Source organism: Hetaerina americana, unplaced genomic scaffold, assembly GCF_022747635.1.
Source record: "Hetaerina americana unplaced genomic scaffold, ioHetAmer1.1.p SCAF_105, whole genome shotgun sequence".
NCBI classification, from domain to species: Eukaryota; Metazoa; Arthropoda; class Insecta; order Odonata; family Calopterygidae; genus Hetaerina; species Hetaerina americana.
In genome coordinates this window covers 461,010-481,860 of record NW_027286126.1, presented here as the reverse complement: position 1 = coordinate 481,860, position 20,851 = coordinate 461,010, and positions in this window count along the sequence as shown.

The following is a 20,851-nucleotide window of genomic DNA, read 5'->3' as shown; positions in this document are numbered from 1 at the left end:
TCCGTCTTTTGCTGACGATGCGGTGATTTATGGGGGCATTCGAAGTCGCGAAGACAGAGTCACATTAGCTAACGGCCTAAATGCAATCCAGACTTGGTGCGATACATGGAAATTGGAATTAAATTTGAAAAAGTGCGTAGGAACACATTTTTGGGAAAAGAGTAACACCCCCCATTGAGTTATGAAGTGAAAAAAACAGAAATCGCGAGGGTAGATTTCTTTAAATACTTGGGTGTAACAATTACTCACGATCTGTCCTGGGGAAAGCACATACGAGAAATATGAGGTCGTGCTAATAAAAAATTGGGATTTGTAAAAAGAGTGCTCGGTAAATGTGACGAAAAAGTGAAGGAACGATGTTTTCTTGCCCTAGTCAAGCCCCACCTAGAGTAGAGCTACCAGTATATGGGATCCTCAAGAGATAAATTTGATTTCGGAATCAGATCGAGTTCAGCGGAGGGGGGCTAGATTTGTCAAAAATTGTTATGACCAACGAATTAGCGTAACTACTTTGCTAGAAAATTTAGGCTGGGATTCCCTTAAACAGCGGCATTTACAATATAGATTAAACTTATTAAAAACATTTAAAGATGGGTCCATTTCCGATGACATCAAGAACATAATACGAACCCCAACGTATGGCTGAGGGATCACGAATATAAGATTAGAGAGATAGACTGCAAGACTGACAGGTTTAAATGGTCATTTTTTCGAAATCGTAATCCCCCACTAGTCGGCTCGACATAATAAGTATTAGCACACAAGGTTGCGACTGCGCATGGTTATACTAGTATATTTATTGACTTTTTTTTGCAGGTTCCCCCCACCTTTCCCCATCTATTTTAAAAACCCTAACCCCCTCATCCCTTACCCTTTCCTCCTGGTGCTGCACCCCCTGCCATACACCTTTTTGGTGGATCGCAGGGTATTGATGCAGATGTAGATGTAGAAAACACAATCCAGCAACCTACTCTAATCAGGTCCCTCTTCATCTCTGAGTACTTCCTTCCTCCCTTTATCCCTTCCAAAAGCCCTATCTTGCTCCTGCCTTTTCCTCGTTTGCCTAACATTCTCCCCTCTATTACAGTCTTCAATATCACACTACCGATCAATACACCCTTCATCCATTTTTCCTGCCTCCATAGGATTTCTCCCAGCAAATCCCTCTCTTCGCCCACCATACCAAGTACTTCCTCATTTATTTTCTTCTCGGTCCATTTCATCTTATCCATTCTTCTCCACACCCACGTTTCAAAAGCCTCCAATCTACTTTTATCATCCTGCTTCAGTTACCATGTTCCCGCGCCGTACGCGGCGTGGAAACGTGGTAACTGATACACGCAGCTACGCTCCATATCAAAGTTTTTAATAGTCTTTTCTTAATATTCTTACTCAACGTCCATGTCAACAACTCCCTCCTCCTTGTGAAAGCGTCTCTACCTAGCGCAATTCTTCTCCTTACGTCCCTACTACTTTGACCGTGTTGGTCCAAAACACTTCCGAGATACGTCAACTGTTCTACCTGCTCTAGTTTTTGTCCTCCTAATTTGATGTTTAACTTAGCCTTTTTCTTTCTAGAAAGTCGCATTTCTAGGAAATCATTTTCTCCAAGAATGCGTTAGACAACACCGGTGATAATGAACAACCCTGCCTCGCACCTCTTCCTAACACTGCCCATCTGGACTTCCCGTTTCTCGCTCCCACCTGAGAAGTCCGAGACATGTACAGGATGTGGATGAGCCCCCTTTTCCTCCGATGTATTCCTATTTTCTGCGATATAGTCATCAGTATTTCCCAATTCACTCTATCAAACGCTTTTTCGAAACCTGCGAAACAGGCAAATACTTCCTGATTGTATTCTATATTCCTCTCGATTAGTGATTTCATTACTGCAATGGCATCACGCGTGCCTCTCCCCATCCTAAACCCAAACTGATCATGCATCACTCTCTATCCTTTTGTTGATGATCCTGAGAACCAATTCAGCTGCGTGGGATATCAAACTTACTGTTCTGTAGTCCTCACATGATGTAGCCTTTACCTTTTTCGGAATGGGAACTAACACTGATCTCACAAAGTCTTCCGGCCAGATTCCTTATTCCTAGAAGGGGAATATCAAACAAAAATTAAAATTCATCAAATTATGCATAAAAATTCAAATATAATTTTATGTGCATTCCATGTAGGCTAAACTTGCATTTATACAGATCTGCATTCACTTTTTTGTAAAATCTTTCTTTTATTTATTTTGGATATGTGACGCCCGACCAAGTCTTTTCTTCTTATTGATGTTCTTTAATTCTCTCAATAAGGTGAAACTACCTCTTCGATTTCTGCAATACCTAATCATATTTTCACGAATTTCACTCACTAAACATAACATCTAACGGTCACCATATGACTTTTGATGAATTTTGATATATCCCTTTTGCGTCTTCTCGTTGAAAGGGATGATTTACTGTTTATGATGAGAAATCACTAACTAAGGGAACTGATCCGGGAGGCATACATTCTAGCTTTACTACTCATTAGTCATCGTGTACCAGGGACCCGAACACACCCCAGGGTTCACTTCCCAATCTGCACCTTCTTAAGTGTTTAAGGAGCACTGTGGAATAATTTTGGCGTTGCACAATCATTAGTCGTGTGTCTAACCACTTGAACCGCCGGGACGGGGGCGTTCCAGGACACTCCAAGGGTTGAATTTTTCCGAATCACCCGAATCGAGCATGCTTTAATCTCTCTCAGCTGCTCGGAAGTATACGCATCAATAAATATGCTAAGTACACATATATTTCAAAGGCTAAAATGAAGTTGACGTTTTCTGTATTTAGTGCATTACATTATAATATTGTGGAAGAATAGTCGTGGATTCCTAGTTTTAAATTACATTTATAAATGGGGTTCACGTTCGTGTTTTTGTATTTTTGTTCAAAAACGAGAGTGTTGACCAAGATATTTGGCATTCAATCTAGACTTGTCACGGGTCGCAGTTTTAATGAATTAGCATTGCTATCAAAGGAGCATGCCAACCGTAGTGTCATAAAGGGTTTCATTTTGGATGATAGAACAGGTGGAGCAACGGGTGGGTTAGGAGGGGGGTGGAATGAGGAAGAGCTTTCCTTGAACAGAGATTATATCCGGGAGGCCAGTGACTCAGCTTGCCGACGCGACGGGGGGGGAAGGGGAGGTGGAGCATGGGGAAGACAGCGAGGGTAAGAGCGAGTTTGGTGAAGCTAATCGGGATTTAGCGCGAGAGGGTAGTGAAGTGGGCCGAGGAGATCCCGGGAAGGGTAGTTAGGAGGAAGTGCGTGTGGCTGGTAGCGATGGCAACAGAATTGATTGAAATTTAGGCGATGCAAACATCATTGACGGGGCAGATATAAATAGCCACCACAACCATGTGATCTTGGGCAGTCAATGGTGAATCAATAAGATGGAGAAATCGACACGTGGCACGGATGGAACACGTAGGTACGTGTGTAAAAGCAAGCGGTAGAAAAGTTCCTTATGAACATTGACAACGAAATTGAAGAAATAAATGAGACTAACATATGTGAGAACAGTACAGATGGATGGAACGAATAGCCTAAGTAGGAGATGGACAACATATGAGTAAGGCGAAGAAAACTAAGCGGCAATGGATTATCACTCAAATAAAAGACGACGATAATAAATAAAGAGATAATCTATACGATAATTTATTATAATGTATTAAAAACATGATGCATTAAAAACCAATAACATAAAAATGAAACCTTTCATCATAATTTCCTGACAAATGACACAAAAAACGAAGGTAAAGGAAGTAAGGCAAGAAAACTGTTGCGTACTAATCAGTGAAAACTGATAGAAGGGAAACAGCAACACGGAAAATAAAATGTTGTAAATGAAATCCAAGGAAAGAAATCTTGTGCATTTAAGATGGCAATGAAAAGGAAAGAGTTCTGACGAGAGCTTCAGAAGGCCAAAGAAGCGTGGATACAAAGATACTGCGTTAAAATCAAAGACAATAAATAAGGGAAATGAGACAATACTAAGTATAGAAAATACTTCACAAAAAAGAGAATACAAAAACCCATCAACGTTCAGCATGATAATGAAAAGATATTAATGAAAGATGTAGACATTGAATAGACTAAAGGAATAAATTGAAGTATCCTAACTAGGGCCCAAACCACTTAAAGATGACTTAGCTAAAGGAGAATTCTTGATAGAATAAGACCAATGGGGTGCATTTATACTGAAAAGGGAATTCAATAGAGCCCTTAGAAAACCTGTAAATCAATATGGCGAGAGGGTTTAAAAATAAATAGTAAAATATTCAAGGCACTCGGAGTCAGGTAAAGGGTACTACGTTTGGAGTAATTTAAGATAGCCACGATAGAGGACAACTATCAAACGACTTCATGAAAAATGTGATCACTGCAAAAGGTAAAATCAAGAGAAGGTTTATGCGAAGAACAGAGAATAATGATCGGGATGATATTTATTATTCGTTTAATTATTCAATACGATGTTGAAGGATATATGTGTTATATTTAAGTTTGTTATATCAATTTTTTAGTTTTTTAACCTAGAATTGCCTAAATCATTGATACTGGGGTGTTGTTGGATGTATACCAGGCTAAAATGTAACATCCTACCATGAGCAGAGATGCTTAAATAAAATACACCGGCATAATTATTTCCAGCAAAGAATCATTGCATTGCTTGGCCAATCATATTGCCCATATTCCTTCAGCTATGAACTCATTCCTGTTGGCCCCGTGAGCACCTTTACGCATACCTGTGAACCGGTAGGGAAATATGCCCTTTCGTGGCGTGCTGCGATGACACTTTTCTATGTGATTTCCTTTTAACGCCTTAGTGCTTTATATTTTCAATGAATAATTTCCAAAAGTTTGGTTGGTTAGATTCTAAATGTTGAGACATTTTGATGTTTCCACAATATGTAATAAAATGAAAAATATATAAATAAGTCAGCCAATTTTTTAACAAATGGTAAGACTTATAAAATTGTATTATTTTAAAAAATAATTAGTCCAAACTCTTTAAACATTCCAGGAAAATTTTGGCTAGTTTTAAATTTTTTTTTTAAACTGAACGGTAATTGTGTATCATAAGACAAGAAAGAGTAAATTTCATGACATGATATCATTGCAGCGTATCACACTATGACCACAGCTTTAGGAAAAAGTATGACTGCATTGTAGTTAGGTGCCTCCTATTGACAGCAAACTATTTTCGAAACTTCGTTTCTCAGGCCCCAAAAGTATTCCACGTATTCCAATTTCCTCACACACTGTATGTGTAGTTCTTCCTTCTCCAGATTCAGTTAAAATACCTTCCTATTTTTCACTCTCTCCCTCCCCCTTAGGCCTTATTGAAATATTCATTTGTTCATATGCACGCATTTTTCTTCACCAGAAAATTTCTTTATCTAAATGAGTTCCACATAATTTGCTTCCTATATAGTCTGACGATATCTTTCTCTCGCTCACTTGCGTTTTCTCGATAATGTTACTGTTTTTATTTTCTTATTCGTTTACACCCATGGAATGGAAATGTTGCAAGTAGCACGAAAAAGTAAATGTCAGCACTTATTCATCAAATTTAATACAATTACTGATATTATGGCGAAAATAAGGGGCATGGTATATTTTTCAAAATACTTTTATTATCAATATTAATGGTAAGAGACGACTTACGTTCATGTTGCGGGCGAATGATAGGAGCACACGCGTATACCAGTACGGTGCTTGAATAGAGTGCGTCTGCCGTATGAAAAGCTTTGCCGAGCTCTCTACGGATTGAGAACCTTTATGCCCTCTATATGCCTTTATCCGTGTCTTGCTCTCAATACTTAAACTCTTTATGCAAACGCAGAAGACTGGTTTGTCTGAGGTAAACAAGGTGAGCGCAATCATGTCCCGTATAGAATATATCTAGAGTCCTACCCCTCTGAATTTAACCATGCCATTGACTTGGTCAACAAGGATATCCAACTCATCTGTGAATGGCTGACTGAAAATCGGCTTAATCTGAATCCCAAAAAGACCAAGTCGATAATCTTTGGAAGCACCACCAATGTACATATGCTGCTCGCAAGTGATCTCCCTAAAATAAGTGTTTTAAATATTCAAATTGACTACTCAAATACAGTGAAAAGCCTAGGAGTTTATTTAAGCAGCACCTTAACCTGGCGCGAGCAAGTAAATGCCATTTCTAATAAAGTTCACAAAACTCTTTACACAATGAAGCATTTCAGACACCTAATCCCTATAAAATTACGCCAGAAGCTTGTTCAAACGTTAGTATTGCCACATCACGACTATTTCTCAGTTGTCTACGCTGATGTGAACAAGGAGCTAAGTACAAAATTACAAAGGCTCCAAAATTCTAGTCTACGATTCATCTTTAATATGCATTTTAATGAACGTGTAACTCCTTACTATAAAATGTTGAATTGGCTAAAACTCGAACAGCGGAGAATGCTTCAAAAGGCCTCACAATTATTTAAAGATCTGAATTCTAAAACCCCTTCATATTTATATGAAAATTTTATATTCAATTCACTTACGACAAAAAGATCAACCCGCATTACAAAAACATTCCATCTTCCCAAATACCGCACGGCTATATATGAAAAGTCATTCAGTATTTCATCCTATAAACTATGGAACTGTTTGCCTAATAAAGTAAAATTATGCAGGAACACATCCCAATTCAGCAGGAACATGTTTGAATATCTGTCTACCACACTACCAAAATGACCTTATTACTGTTCTATCAGGCTAAATATTTAACTATTGTTCTTTGTATTTATATGTATGTATTGTACTATATGTTTCGTTCAACTGATGTTAAATTATGTGTTGTGACTGGTTTAATTACCTTATTCTATGCATTATGTAAACCTGTTTCACTCCATAGGCTTCAAAACCTCATGTAACATGTATTCTGCTCCAAGGGACTTTGCTCCCAGAGCAATAAAAATTGTTTATTGTTTATTATTATTATTATAGAATACAATGGATAAAAGGTAAGGGTAAGCTTCGGAATTATCCGCTAATAAATCTAAAATCAAGACAACAGGTATGAGTACACGTAGCCACAAATGAAATCTCATTTGAGCAATTGATGTGATGTGCCATGATGAAATCGAGTAGTTGATAAAGAGTCAAATATAAGGTAACGAATGCATAAATAATTAGCGGAAATCATTTTATTTTGTCGAAAATTTCCAGTGTGTTGCAAATATGGGAAAAACCATAATTTATTATGGAATTCTAATGAAACAACCGTAAAAAATTAATAGTATGCAATTTTGAGGGAATTAATTTTGAAAGCATGAAGTGGGAGAAATTAAACAAAATTAGGTGAGAATATTACCTAAATAATGTGCCGGGGTAAAAATAAATCGGTTTCACGTACGCTTTGCTCCGTGAACATTTCGTAGCTAAATATATGACAAAACCGATGAGTTAAAAATTTGGCATTTTAATCTGAATTGGTATATTGTTCATTGTAGTATTAATACGGGTGTTAAAAATCATATTATGGAGCAAAATTGTTTAAGCCATACATATGATAGAATAAATAACTTATTAGGACTATATTAAAATCGGAATAGGATAATTGTTCTATTGAAAACACGCTATTGAGTTACATACCGTAAAATGTGTTGAAGAAACGATTCCAATTATTCAAAGAACAAATTTTCCTAAAAAAAAACTAGAGGAAAGTTATCATTCTTTAGCAGCGGTTAAAGTTTTGGTGAAGTAAATTTGTAAAACAAAGAAATGCGAAAATAACATGCCAAACATGAAAATATAAAAACAATTCTAACTTAACTAAAACGGTGTCTGTCATATCATTATAGAAGTCGCGCAATAAGGAAAATCTTGATCGCCAGTTTTAAACTTTGTGGGCAGCGTATTTTTGCAGATTAGAAAATTTTTGTTAATGGTTCAAGCACCGTCAGTAATGTTAAAGGACCTTAAGTAATCATGCTCTCAGGGAACCTTAGAGTCGCGGGAAAGCCGCTAAAAATATGTCGACACTAAAGGGATGTACTTTGAAGAATTTCGAGGCAATGTGGAAATATCTGAAATACAGGGGTGGTTTTCAAGGTTTTCCGAATCCACACAGGATTTCAGAGCTAGCGCAACGAGTTTACCGCGTAGCTATAGGTAATCCTTAATAAGTAAACACGTAATGAGTCAGTGCTCTGGGAAGGCAAATATGATGCTGACGCCTCTCTGTTGTTCTCTTACAATGATTTGTGAGGATGGAAAAATGGTGATTCGAGCAGTGATTAAATAATTCGTAAAGAAAGGCATGCAAGACGGTTATTCACACCGAGTTGCCAAGTGGACAAATTACTTTAGGTTTGGTCGGAATAGCTTAGATTATGATCCGTGTAGTAGTCGGTCAAAATGTGCCCTACCCCAGAAATTATTGTAAAAGTGCATAAGATGCTCCTGGAGGATCGCCGAATGAAAGTGCGAGCAATTGCTGAAGCTATTGGGATGCAATCTAAACGAGGATATCCCATTTCAACTGTGGAATTTAATATGAGAATATTATGTGATAGATTCGTGCCACCACTCTTGACGCCATATCACAAATGCATCGGAGTGGAAAAGCCTTGGCCCCAACAGGTTATTTCTATTTCCAAAAGTGAAATCCTCCCTCAATGGAATCCACCATGGGGCCCTAATTACCATCAGAGAAGCTTGAACGCGTACCCTGAACGACCTCTAGGAATTCATCTATCAGGAACCTTCGAGTCGTAGAAAAGCCGCCGGCAAAAGTCTATCGACGCTCGACGCTCTTGAGAATTTGGAGGCACAAGGTCTATTCAAAAAGTATCGCGAATTTTGAATATTCGCGGGTTACATGTATTTGATTTTCGATTTTTTGGAGCGTTATGTTGGTACTTGTGTCTCTCACTTATGCCGAAAAGATCGGCCGTTTTGAATGCCCAGTTAATTGTTTACAGCTGCTTTGCTTGGACGTGTTTTGTCTTGTCTTCGATATTTACCTGTTCCAAAAATGGATCAAAGGATCTGTATCAAATTTTGCTAGAAAAACGAAATTAGGGGCGCGAACGCATTCCGAATGTTAACTGTGCCATATGGAGAAGCTATCTTAGACCGAAAAAACGTTTATCGGTGGTACAAAATGTTCGCAGAGGGCCGAGAAGATGTGACGGACGAAGAGCGTGCCGGATGCCCGAGCACGTCAACGACAGACGAACACATTGAATAAGTGAAAAAAACAGTACTGGCCAATCGTCGAATCACCGCTAGAGAAGTTGCTGAGGACCTAAACATATCGATTGGCTCGTGCCAATCGATTTTTACCAATGATTTGGGCATGACACGGGCCGCTGCGATATTCGTACCAAAATTGCTCAATTCGACCAAAACAGCAACGCATTAATATTGCTAATGGGGTGTTGGACTATGGCCACGACGACCCAAATTTACTCCAGAGAGTCATAACTGGCGACGAATCATAGATTTGTGGTTATAACTTGGAGACTCAATTATACCAATGAAAGCTGCAGCACCAGCCAAAATTGAAAAAGGCGCCGCAAGTTTGGTCGGATGTGAAAGTTTTGCTTATAGTTTTCTTCGATTGCAGGGATCATGAGTTTTTGCTACAGGGTAGAACGGTAAATAAGGAATATTATCTGCAAGTCATGCGCAATTTGCGCGAAGAAATCCGCCATAAACGCCCGGATTTGTGGAAGAACAAAAATTGGCTTTTGCACGATGACAACGCCCCTGCGCGAATTTTTTGCCACAAAACAACACACTTATGATGCCGCAGACACCGTATTCCCCAGATCTGGCCCCCAGTGACTTTTTCTTGTTCCCGAAACTGAAGAGACTCATAAAAGGACGACTCTACGCTACGATTGACGAGATAAAGACTGCATCGAAGGAGGAGCTGAACACGATCACAAAAAATGATTTTTTGAAGTGCTTCGAGGATGAGCAAAAACGTTGGCACAAGTGTATAATATCTAATCGGGATTACTTTGAAGAGGATCAAATAGATATTCATGAATAAATAAATAATTTTTGAAAAAACACAAAAGTCGTGATACTTTTTGAGCAGACCTCGTGTTGTAGCAATATCTGGAATAAATCTATTTTTACGGAATATTTCCTGATACCTTTTATACAGCTCTTGTATGCAGGCACTCATTCAACATCTTAAATGGAATGTTTATCCTGATAAGAATTTGAGGCTTGGTTTATAAGCTCCCCTACCGGAACATACTTGGAATATACTTTTACCATTCATATCAATGGCCACAAATGGCTTGCTTTCTCGAAGCGGGAGAAGAATGTGATAAAAAACTTCCTAAGGTGCTCGAGAACAGTCGACCCATACAATGACTTTCTCCAACTTTATCTATTGTGACATTGCGGCCCTAGTCTCCTACGCCGTATTTAACTTTCCATGTCAATCTCTTGCTCTCGATTCGCAGAATATCTGTACTTACGGTGTTGACTAGTTTGAGTGTGGTTAGCAAACCCAGCGCCACCAATTACCGTATTTGCTATAACGAAAAAATGGAGCGGTTCACTTTGTCTTTAGGAGCTTTTGGATCAAATATCAAAACATCAGTTTCAAACCTAAGCATTAACCTTTTGTAATTAATTAATTATATAGATAAATATATAGATATATATGTATATGTATATATATATATATATATATATATATATATATATATCGACTTAGTAAATGAAAACTCCAAATGAAGGTGACACAGAATTAAAAGAAGCATAGAAATCATTTTTATATACATGTATTAGCAAAATATTCTCGATACTTTTTTTACGAACCATGAATATGATATCTCTGTTACTATGAAATGCAAGCAAAATATATAATGTTGCCAAGTCGTTTTACGTACCGCACTTGTACTTTTTATATGTATAAGTGGTTATTTTGGCTCCAAGAGAGATTTTCAATAGTTTAAACTGGTACATTTTTTACAGATCAAATCAGTGAATGTTTACTTTAGAACTTTCAATCAAATAAAGAACCGAACTGGTTAACCATTATCAATGGCTACCACTAATCGTTTGCATATGATACTCTAATAATCAAATTTAGGCAATCATATATGATTTGAATTCCATTGTCAAAATTTAGTGCAGTTCATTCGTCTAATAGAATTTTTATAAGGGCACCGAAGGTCAATACAGTAATACTTCTATATCACCCGGCTGTATGAATATATTTAAATTGTACTGTTGAAAACCATTATTCTTCATACTATATTAATAAGAAAATGGAGTGTTTTCGCAAACTAAACTGCGATATCTTCAAGGCATAATCACTATCACGGGAAAAATGTGGTTGGAATGGTCGTGAGTAAACGTATGAAGAGAAAAAATGCACAATAGGTAAAACGGTTAATGACCGGATGGGCCTCTGAAAATTAAGCTAAACTCTAATATATATATAAGCCATTGAATCTTGAGCTGGTTTTAGCGAAAAGCAGGTGAAATATAATGGCAAGCAAAAAAAATTAATTGACACCACAATTTCCCCACTGTGATATAAAATAGGAGGAGGCACCCATATTCTGAGAAAGCTTATAAGATTTAGATAAAAAGATCCTTACGCACTACATGTAAGCGTATTTTTGTCTCTTCATCAACCCGAAGGTAATTTGGTAAGTCAATCAAAACTCTGCCCGATGCGTGGGAAATTCATACATAAGGGCAGGGGGGCCACATCCTTTGATTATATATGAGGCAAAGGAAAAGAGTCCTGAAAATGCTTTAAATGGTTTCAGCAATCTTCCTAATGAGAAAGTTCACAGGAACAATGTTTTAGAAAGCACTTTTTTTATATATAGAAAATTATTGTGTATTTGGAATCAACGATGAAAGAGTAATAATGGCTATGCAGCTTGGCTATTGGTTACGATAGAATAATGATGTCGATCCGAATAAGGCAAATCGCTCTAGTTTGTATGTCAGCCAAAGAGTTATATATATATATATATATATATATATATATATATATATTTATATATATATATATATTTATATATATATATATATATATATATATATATATATATATTTATTTATTATATATATTTATATAAATATAAAAATAATAAATATATATATTATAAATATATACATATTATAAATATATATACATTATATATATATATAAAATATATATACATAATATATATATTTTATATAAATATTTATATATACATAAATATAACACTTGGATGGGACAATAGAGCCCAAAATAAAATGGATAGCACGGAAAAGGACACCAACATTTTAGATTGTTTGAGCTTTCAGCCTTCTCTGAGGCCTTCTTCAAGTCAGACTGGAAGGTCTTGGACAAAAACTATGGAGTCTGGAGGGGGGGAGTTGCAGGGTATGCTGGGAAGAGAATTAAAGATGCTGCTTAAACAAATTCCAAAGAAACTTCGGGAGATACCGTAACAGTAACTTTTTAACGGAGTCGGGGGTAATGCTTTTGTAAAATTAACTGCATTGTTTGCATGACAAAAGGTAGATAACGTTTTTCGAGAGGCAATTAGCGAGTGAATGGGGTGAGGAGGCAATGAGGGGAAGTGGGAGGAGGGGAGCAGATCTGATAAGTAGAGATGCTTTACATTCGGGGCGGTTGCAAGTTGGGGAAATATGAGGAAATTTAGGGCCAAAGGGTTGGTGGATCTCAGAAGGTATTTGAGATTGGCGGGTCATTTGTATGTGAGAGAGGGCCATTGGGGCAGTAAGGATGAGATAGCGTCGTTTTCGTGTCAAATGGGAGACAGTTCTTTAAGAAAGACTTTAAGTCTGTGGGATCCGCGGAAACAAGTCATGCAAAGGCATAGTCCAGCATCACATGTGGGTTTGTTTTTCTGTGATGTGTAGGGTCAGGTGGAGCGGTGGCTTTAATTTTGTAGGAGCTTTTATGGGTAATCGCGTTCGTGTAATGCATAGTGTAGATTGTGGAGGTATTTTTTGAGGGTTGCTGTGGGTTTTAAGTCCGGTGTCCTCGGATAGAGAGAGAATTTGGTTTCAGAAGGGCGACAGCTGGTGAAAAGTAGATATTGCTTATGGTTAGAGGCTTTGATATTTCCGGAAGTTGGGAATTTGTTATTTTTAAGTAAGATATCTGTGTCAAGAAAGGTGATGGTTGAGTCTGAAATGAAAAAAATTAATTTAACTGTAGAAGAAGAATTTAAGGCCGATAAGAAATTATAGAGGGACTATAAGCCGTGTGTCCAGAGAATAAAAATGTCTATGTAGCGGACCAAGAATAAAGGTTTGAAGGGTTGCTGTGAAAGGAAAGTCTCTTCAAGGTGGCCCATGAAGAGATTGGTGTATGACGGCGCCATCCTCGTTTCCATCTACAAGTCTAAGATACAACGATATATACGCTGTTTTTAGTTGGGTAGGGAGGTACGGTGTATAAGCTATTTTTTTCCTCATTTTTTTATAATACATTAATATCAAAATGAACATTATTTATCATTACGAGCTAACAATCTGATATCATATTTTATAAGGTGCTTGAATGCATAGCGTCGGGCCATTTCATGTTTCTGGAAGCCTTGTGATGGATTACAGGGCAAGGAAATTCCTTACCCTGTAGCCTGTTATCCCCAGCAATTACTCTGACTCGCTTTAAACGTCGAGGTTTGTAAAGTGAGCGACGTTAAGCTTCCTGAAGAATGTCAATCAAAAATCTAAAGTCAGGCTTGGAATTTTTCTGCTTTTAAATTTAAATAAAGCAACAGACAAATATCCAATCGATAGCACTTGTATGGACAATTAATTGACCTAATGAAATAAGCCTTGTTAATATGGACTCCAATAGAAGTTTATTATTGCAAATCATTTCCAGTAATCATATTGGAATTTTCACCATATCGAATATCCATTGTTTAGACCCATATTTTAGATCGATTCGAATGGAATTCCTCCTTAAAAACCAGGGATGAATGTATTTTGATTACTATATAATGGCAGGCGTTCTCATAGAAAACTTCCACAACAGCGCCATCATATCGTCTTTATTATAGTAACTTTAATTTTGGTTTTTATAGGATACTAGGAAAGCCTTAGTGCCAAAAAAGGGTTAGCTTTCGCATTACATTACCTTCCACGGCATTGCAAACTGTCAGTTGGGTAACCAATATCCATGTAACGCTTTTCCACCAAAAATACCAATATTTCCCATTCATATGCAATCAGATATAAATATGGAAGCTTCGAAAAGAAAAAATTAAAAAACAAAAATTTAGGTTCTTTAAAAAATTGACTTAAGTATTTAGTATTTTCAAAGGATGTGATTCACAACTACCATAGTCCTAAAAGCACATACCTTAGCATATGATTCAAAATAAAAATACCATAGTCATTGAAGTTGTGAAAATTAAAATTATTTAAACAATGTTTCACAATCATGTACTAAAACTTGATATCAGCATCTAAACAGGCTACATTTTCAATCCCACATAGTGCAGTTTTCGAAATATCAAAGAAGAAATGTGAGACATCTATTAAAACAATAACAAAGTGGAATATATGCGATAGCATATACCGGATATTTTAAAGGCACAAGCTTGTCTGAGTCATGTCATGGGAAAGGATCCGCTTAGATGTGCAGTCGTCATATCGTTAAAAAGCATACATTTATTGAAAAATCAGTAGCAATGAGAAAATGAGTTATTTGAATACCAAACGAATGAACTACGATGAAGCGAATCAGTAGGTTTTCGGGGAATTCCACAGGTGGGCACCGGGTAAGTTCCTCCGAAGTTCCCAATCCGAGCCCTCGCTAAATTCCACGTAATCTCCGACAGGCTTATATAATATTCTAAAGACAGGAACATTGTCTACTCTCATGTCATGAAAAGATTACAAGTGTCATCTGATCGATTACCTCTTTTCAAATATAAGATTCATTCATTCTGTTTAAATATATTAAACGGTCGATATGAGAATGTAGGATATTGCTTGAATTCAAAAAGCCGCATTGCTTTGTTGTTCATTCGTTTGTTTGTTTCCTGTTCTCAAGTATTAATTCATTTGAGATACTAATATTTGTTAACATAAATACTTTGTGTTTAAATTGATTTTTAAAATATTCCTTAACACAAATGGTAACATTTAAATTAACGCCACTCTATAATTAGGTAAGCATTATAACATGTAACATGCTTATAAATCACGCATAATAATGGAAATTAATAGGCTTGATTTATAAGCTTCTTCGCTTTTAAAATGAATCGTCCAATTCACCTTGAAAAGCAGATTCTTCATCACCCCAGTCATAACACTATTAACCTTCAAAAATTTTTGCAATAAACGTCACATCTTCCACAATTACAATGAAAGCAATCACCCTCGCTGAATCCAGAGGTCATCCAATCAATCCAGAGATTAATTCCAAGGAATTATGCCAACCGTTAGAGGTACTAATATGTGTAAAGTTTTTCATTGGATCAAATAATTGCTAATATTAAGACTAATTTAGACTTAACGAAGAATTCATCTGACGTGTTTTCACATGATTTATGCAATTTTGAGAACCCTCTGCTATCTGGTTGCTGTTCCTTTTCCATCCCAATTTACTTCCTGGTTAAATATATTAAATGTTATCCATCTCTGGACCTAGGAAACCCATAGAATCCCGGAGTCTGACTAATTTGGGAGGGCGGAGAGGGAAGGGGATGGAAAGTGCAGGAGAGGAGGTAAAAAGGAGACTGCGCTGTCTCAGAGGATAGTGGATTGGGGAAGCATTTGGCGGACGGGTGAGAGAGCCGGGTGTGGCGAGGAGAGGGGGGAGATAGGATAAAGGAATAAGGAAGGGGTGTTTGGAATGCGCATACGTGTAGCAGGAGGAACTGGAATAGATTCCTCACCAAGGTGTAGCCCCGGGAAGGTTGTGGAGGAAGTGCGAGGGGATCGATTGAAATATTACGGCTACAGACATTGTAAATATATTTCGCGGAATAAAACTCCACTCGATTTCATTTTTCAAAATACATGCACTTGATATGAATGCCCTTAATTAAAACTCAGGGCACCTGCCCGATTCAAACGCTAAAAAACATCCTTGACCTGATTAACAAATAATGTAGACGCACGTCTGATATTTACCTCCTCAACCATTTTTTACCAGCCGTAATTTCCCTCAATTCAAAAATGGCTAATAAGCAGTGGTATGACAAGAAAATTCATATGAATTATGGCCAATAAAAGCTTTCATACTCACTTAGGTACTATTATTTTATACAGTATCGCATTCTCTCTGGCTAGTGATGCATCGAAAGATAACTGTTCTCCATGAAGAAAACCACAAAAGGTTTTATTTTATTTAAGGTGCGCATATAATACGTCGATATTTTCCTCAGTCTATCCTATAAAATTGTTTTTCTGATAAGTGGGAAAGAAGAACACTTTGCAATTCCACACAAATATAAATTTATTGAGACCAGTTTCGTTATAGTTTACCATAATTATCTAGCCTGGCCTCGTATCGAAACAATTTTTTTCTCTGTAGAATACGAGCCTTTTTATTTCCTACGTATCATGAAGGAGTATCATGAAGGAGATGCACAAGGTAACTTGATCCACCAGTCGCATACATGCTTTTCTTATACTCCAATAAGCTAAATATTCAATTATAAGCATACTAAAGACGACTTCTCAGAACTCCACGTCGGGCGGCTTCGACAAACCTTTCCCTTCCACTTCGGAAACTCAGTGATTGGTTGTTCACTGAGATGCTGTTCACGTGACTAGAGGGGAGGAGGATGAGGGTGGATATACGGTGCAGCGCTCGTGTCTCCATCTATCCATCGCGAGTCCAGTCTGCATAAAGGAAAAGAGCCGTCAAGACGTGTGTGATTTAGCTCTTTCGCTTAAATCAAAGGAAACGTAACGACTCGCCATGAGGGTGCATTTCTTTCTCGTAATTTTTGTAGGCCAGCTAATTCTTTCATCAGTGGATGACTTCATGGGAACGCCCACACATCGAAAATACGCCGTGGAGTCTTCTGTATTTCGGGATCCGCTCGAGGAGAAGGAATTGAAGACAGACCCCACGTCGGACGTTGCATTAAATGGACAAGGGTTGGACGAAGTATCTATCGTTGAGACTACCCCAAAACCTAATGAATATGAGGTCCTCAAATGGGTGAGTCGAAATTCATTCCACGAATTTAGTGTCTTCTTGCTTCTCTCGAAATATTTAAGGGACTTTACTTTAAATTTACTAGTGTTCACCCAGACATGATTCCTTCCACCCCATAAATATTTTTCAAATAATTTTAAAATGTGTCTATTTTCTTTACAGTTCACCGGGTTTATCTTGGCACTTTTCCTTTATGCAGTTCTCGTGTACATACGGTTGATTTTAAAGAAATGGTTTGATTGCTAATATTAACGAAAACATGCAGGCTTCAGTGATTTCAGTGATGTGTGGTGTCGACAAAATTTGATCGTTTTTGGGCGCTAAGTGGGCGCAATATGGATTTCTAAATGTGTGTGGAATTTAGTGATGCATATAATTCCAAGTAGAAAATATAAGTGAATTTATGTGAAAATGTGAATCGTTTTGTTCCCTTTTTTTGAGTGATTGGTTTTCAAAATGTTTCCAGGGACGAACTTTTTGACGTGAGAAATGAACTGTAATTGAACTCTGTTTTTCGTGGTGTTCATTGTAGATTGATCGAGCTGGAAGTTTGGGGTAAATTATTGGCACTGTATTTTATAAAAAGCGTATTATTATGTAATAATATTAGAAATATTCATGTATTTTTAAATGCAAATTTCAATAGTATGATCTTTATCTTCTCCTGCTAAAACGTTTTTGTTCTTACTATACATTGTTACAAATTTGTACTAGTAAAAATTTTTAAAAACTATTAAATGTACTCTAAACTGTGGAAATGCTTCAAATTATTTCTTTCAAATAACGAATTTCATTGCACGATTTGCTGGCTCAGGTGAGAGTAATAGTCAGGCCGGACTAAGATTAATTGTGTCGTAAACTTTTCAATATTGATTATATTAGGTCTTCAGTACTTTCTACTACACTAATGCTCGGTTGATTAGTCTAATTCAGACATCTGCTTTTCGGGGATTATTACTGTACATATGTCAGCAGTGCATGTATTTAATCCGAGAAAAATTTTATTTCACGTCAGCGCCACCGCTAAAAAGTAAGCGTAAGCTCAATGTTTTTAGATATATTAGCATTTACTTCAGCGATCGATTGCAGATTAACCGATGAATTCATTGCTAATATGTCTGAAACATTAAAAAATAACGCTCCTAGAATGTACCTGCAAGAATCCTCGACTATGATACATATATCTCGACTTACGTTTGACCTGACGGCCGTCATTTTATCATACGCAGCAGTTTATAAATGATAAAATAATCTTATTTGTTTAATATTGGGCAGGGAAGAGGACATACGTGAAGTTGAGATTGCTTGAGATAAAGGTTTTTGCAACGTGGTTAAAAAATATGAAAGGGCGAAACAACTAAGACCAGCTTTGCGTGCGTCGCACGTCATACAATCCAGCAATTTACGTTCATTCCACCGCAATCGAAATGAAAAAGACCGCACTCGCTGACGGTCACATTAAAAAAATACAGAATATTTTATAAACGCTACGAGAATTTATTAATATGTGCGCATGAATGCGCTTTTTTCAAGGCTTAAATTTCAGATGCATGATAGATGATGGGCAAGGTGCGGTGGTTAACGTACCGGCTACCTAACAAAATGACCCGGGTTATAAGGCCGGCGGGGGCGGATATCATTCAGCGGTATCCCGATCCCGACTTAGGTGCTTTGTAGAAGACACTTCGAGTAGGTACGCCGTCCGTCGGATGGGCCGTTAAGCTGCGGACCCTTTGGGGACTTTCGTTAAGAATAGGCCGGATTTCCCTTCAACCTTACCTGTCCATTCCTAATGATGCAAATGACCTCAGCTGTCTGGCGACTCCCCAAAATACTACTACTAATTTCCAATATATTTCAAACGCTATTTCACTTGTCGTGCATACACGCGAATAGGTGTTAAATTCTTCATGGAATCGAAATATTACCGGCATTAACACAGAGAATGTCAACATGCCAGGTTTAGAGAGATATTGAAAGAAAGGCTATAGCGGGATAAGATGGTAAACTCTTCACTCGGCTGGATTCTTATTTGGGATTAAGCATTCGAAAGTAAATATTTAGAAACCCCTTAAGCCAAATTTTTAGCTCCCTAGGTGGCCCTAGGGGTCTCCTATCGCAAAACTGTGTTTTTTCGAAAAAAACATTTTCCTGAGCGATCCTTTGCTTGAAAAACTCTGAAAAATTCATAAACATACATTTTTATGCTTAAAATATTCTGATTTTTTTTTAGATTTTTTGAATCAAAATTGAGCTCAGGAAAAACATTTTAATTTTTCAATGAATTTTTAGGTTTTGTAGGTAATTTTTGGCAAACTTAAACTTTGGCAAGTATTTGGGCCCAAGCGTATGATAAAGCAATTCATTGAGTAATCTGCGAGTAATTTGGGTGTATTATGGAAAGAAACATTGAGGATGGATCATAATGCCAATGCAAGAGTTTCTAACGATCGGATTTCCACAAAACGCCTTCACACAAGTAGGATGGCCGCCGAATGATTCACATTCCCAGAACGGCTGGAGAGAGATTCTTTTGGAAATAGAGAATTATTGCCCTAGATGAATATTTAAAGGTTCGGTACAAGAAATATCCAATGCTCGAAATGCGCTTTTAATTAATCCACTCCGTGCAATAAGCGTATCTGGAGAGAGGCGGTCTGCATGGATCCTCTCACTGCTATATTCGGGAAACGGGAGCTATTCTTATGGTGTAGGAGTGATCATATTGGCCAATTGAAATTTATGTAAACAAATATGATACCTCTATGGATGCAATGGAGGCGAAAGACATTCAAAATTTTTTTATTTCCTCCAATATTTAACCATGTGACGCGCCTTTTGCTATATGCTTCGAAAAGTATTCGCCTTAAAATTATCTTTCCCTAGTATTGATTACCTTCTCAAGTCCGTTCTAGCAACAAATGTCTCAGGCGTTTTCACGACTGAATTTTTGTGTCTGTCAAAGGGTCATTTTTGCTTATATGGGCTCCAATGGATGTGCATGAGGGGAGTATTCTGAAAAAACACAATTTTAATCGACACTACTGGAGTCGTCGATCAGGGCTCCGGTAAAATCCAAGCGTTCATCTCTCAATCAACATCTTTTAAAATGTTATTGGGGCACTGCGGGGCCGGTTTGAAAGTGATAATCTTGACTCGACTGCCTTTCTATGCGGAACGGGGTGTCTTCAGCGCACTTCGAGTGTTCCTGAAGAATTAGGTCTCTGTGGTTTTCCCCTCCAACGTCAAATGGCATGGTCAGTTTTATTGTTAATAAATATGCATCATACCTCAATTCCTAAAATGTTGAACGTCAACTAAATATACAGGGTGCATTCCGAAAGTAATGCAATTAAATTTTCCGCGCCGCTCCTATTGGTCAGAGTGGGATCGAACCACTGGGAGTAGGTGGGGGACGCTAAACTTTGCTGTGCAACCGGATTCACTGCTCTCCAAGCTGTGCAAGCGCCAGGATGTCAGCATTGTTAACCTGTGCGCGCCGATCGTGGCACGAAAATAATGGAATAGTTGATCAAGCAACGTTACGCGATTACTAAGTTTTATGCTGAACTAAAAAAAATCCCTTGAGGAGATTAACAAAATGATTCTTGAGGCTTACGGGGACTCTATT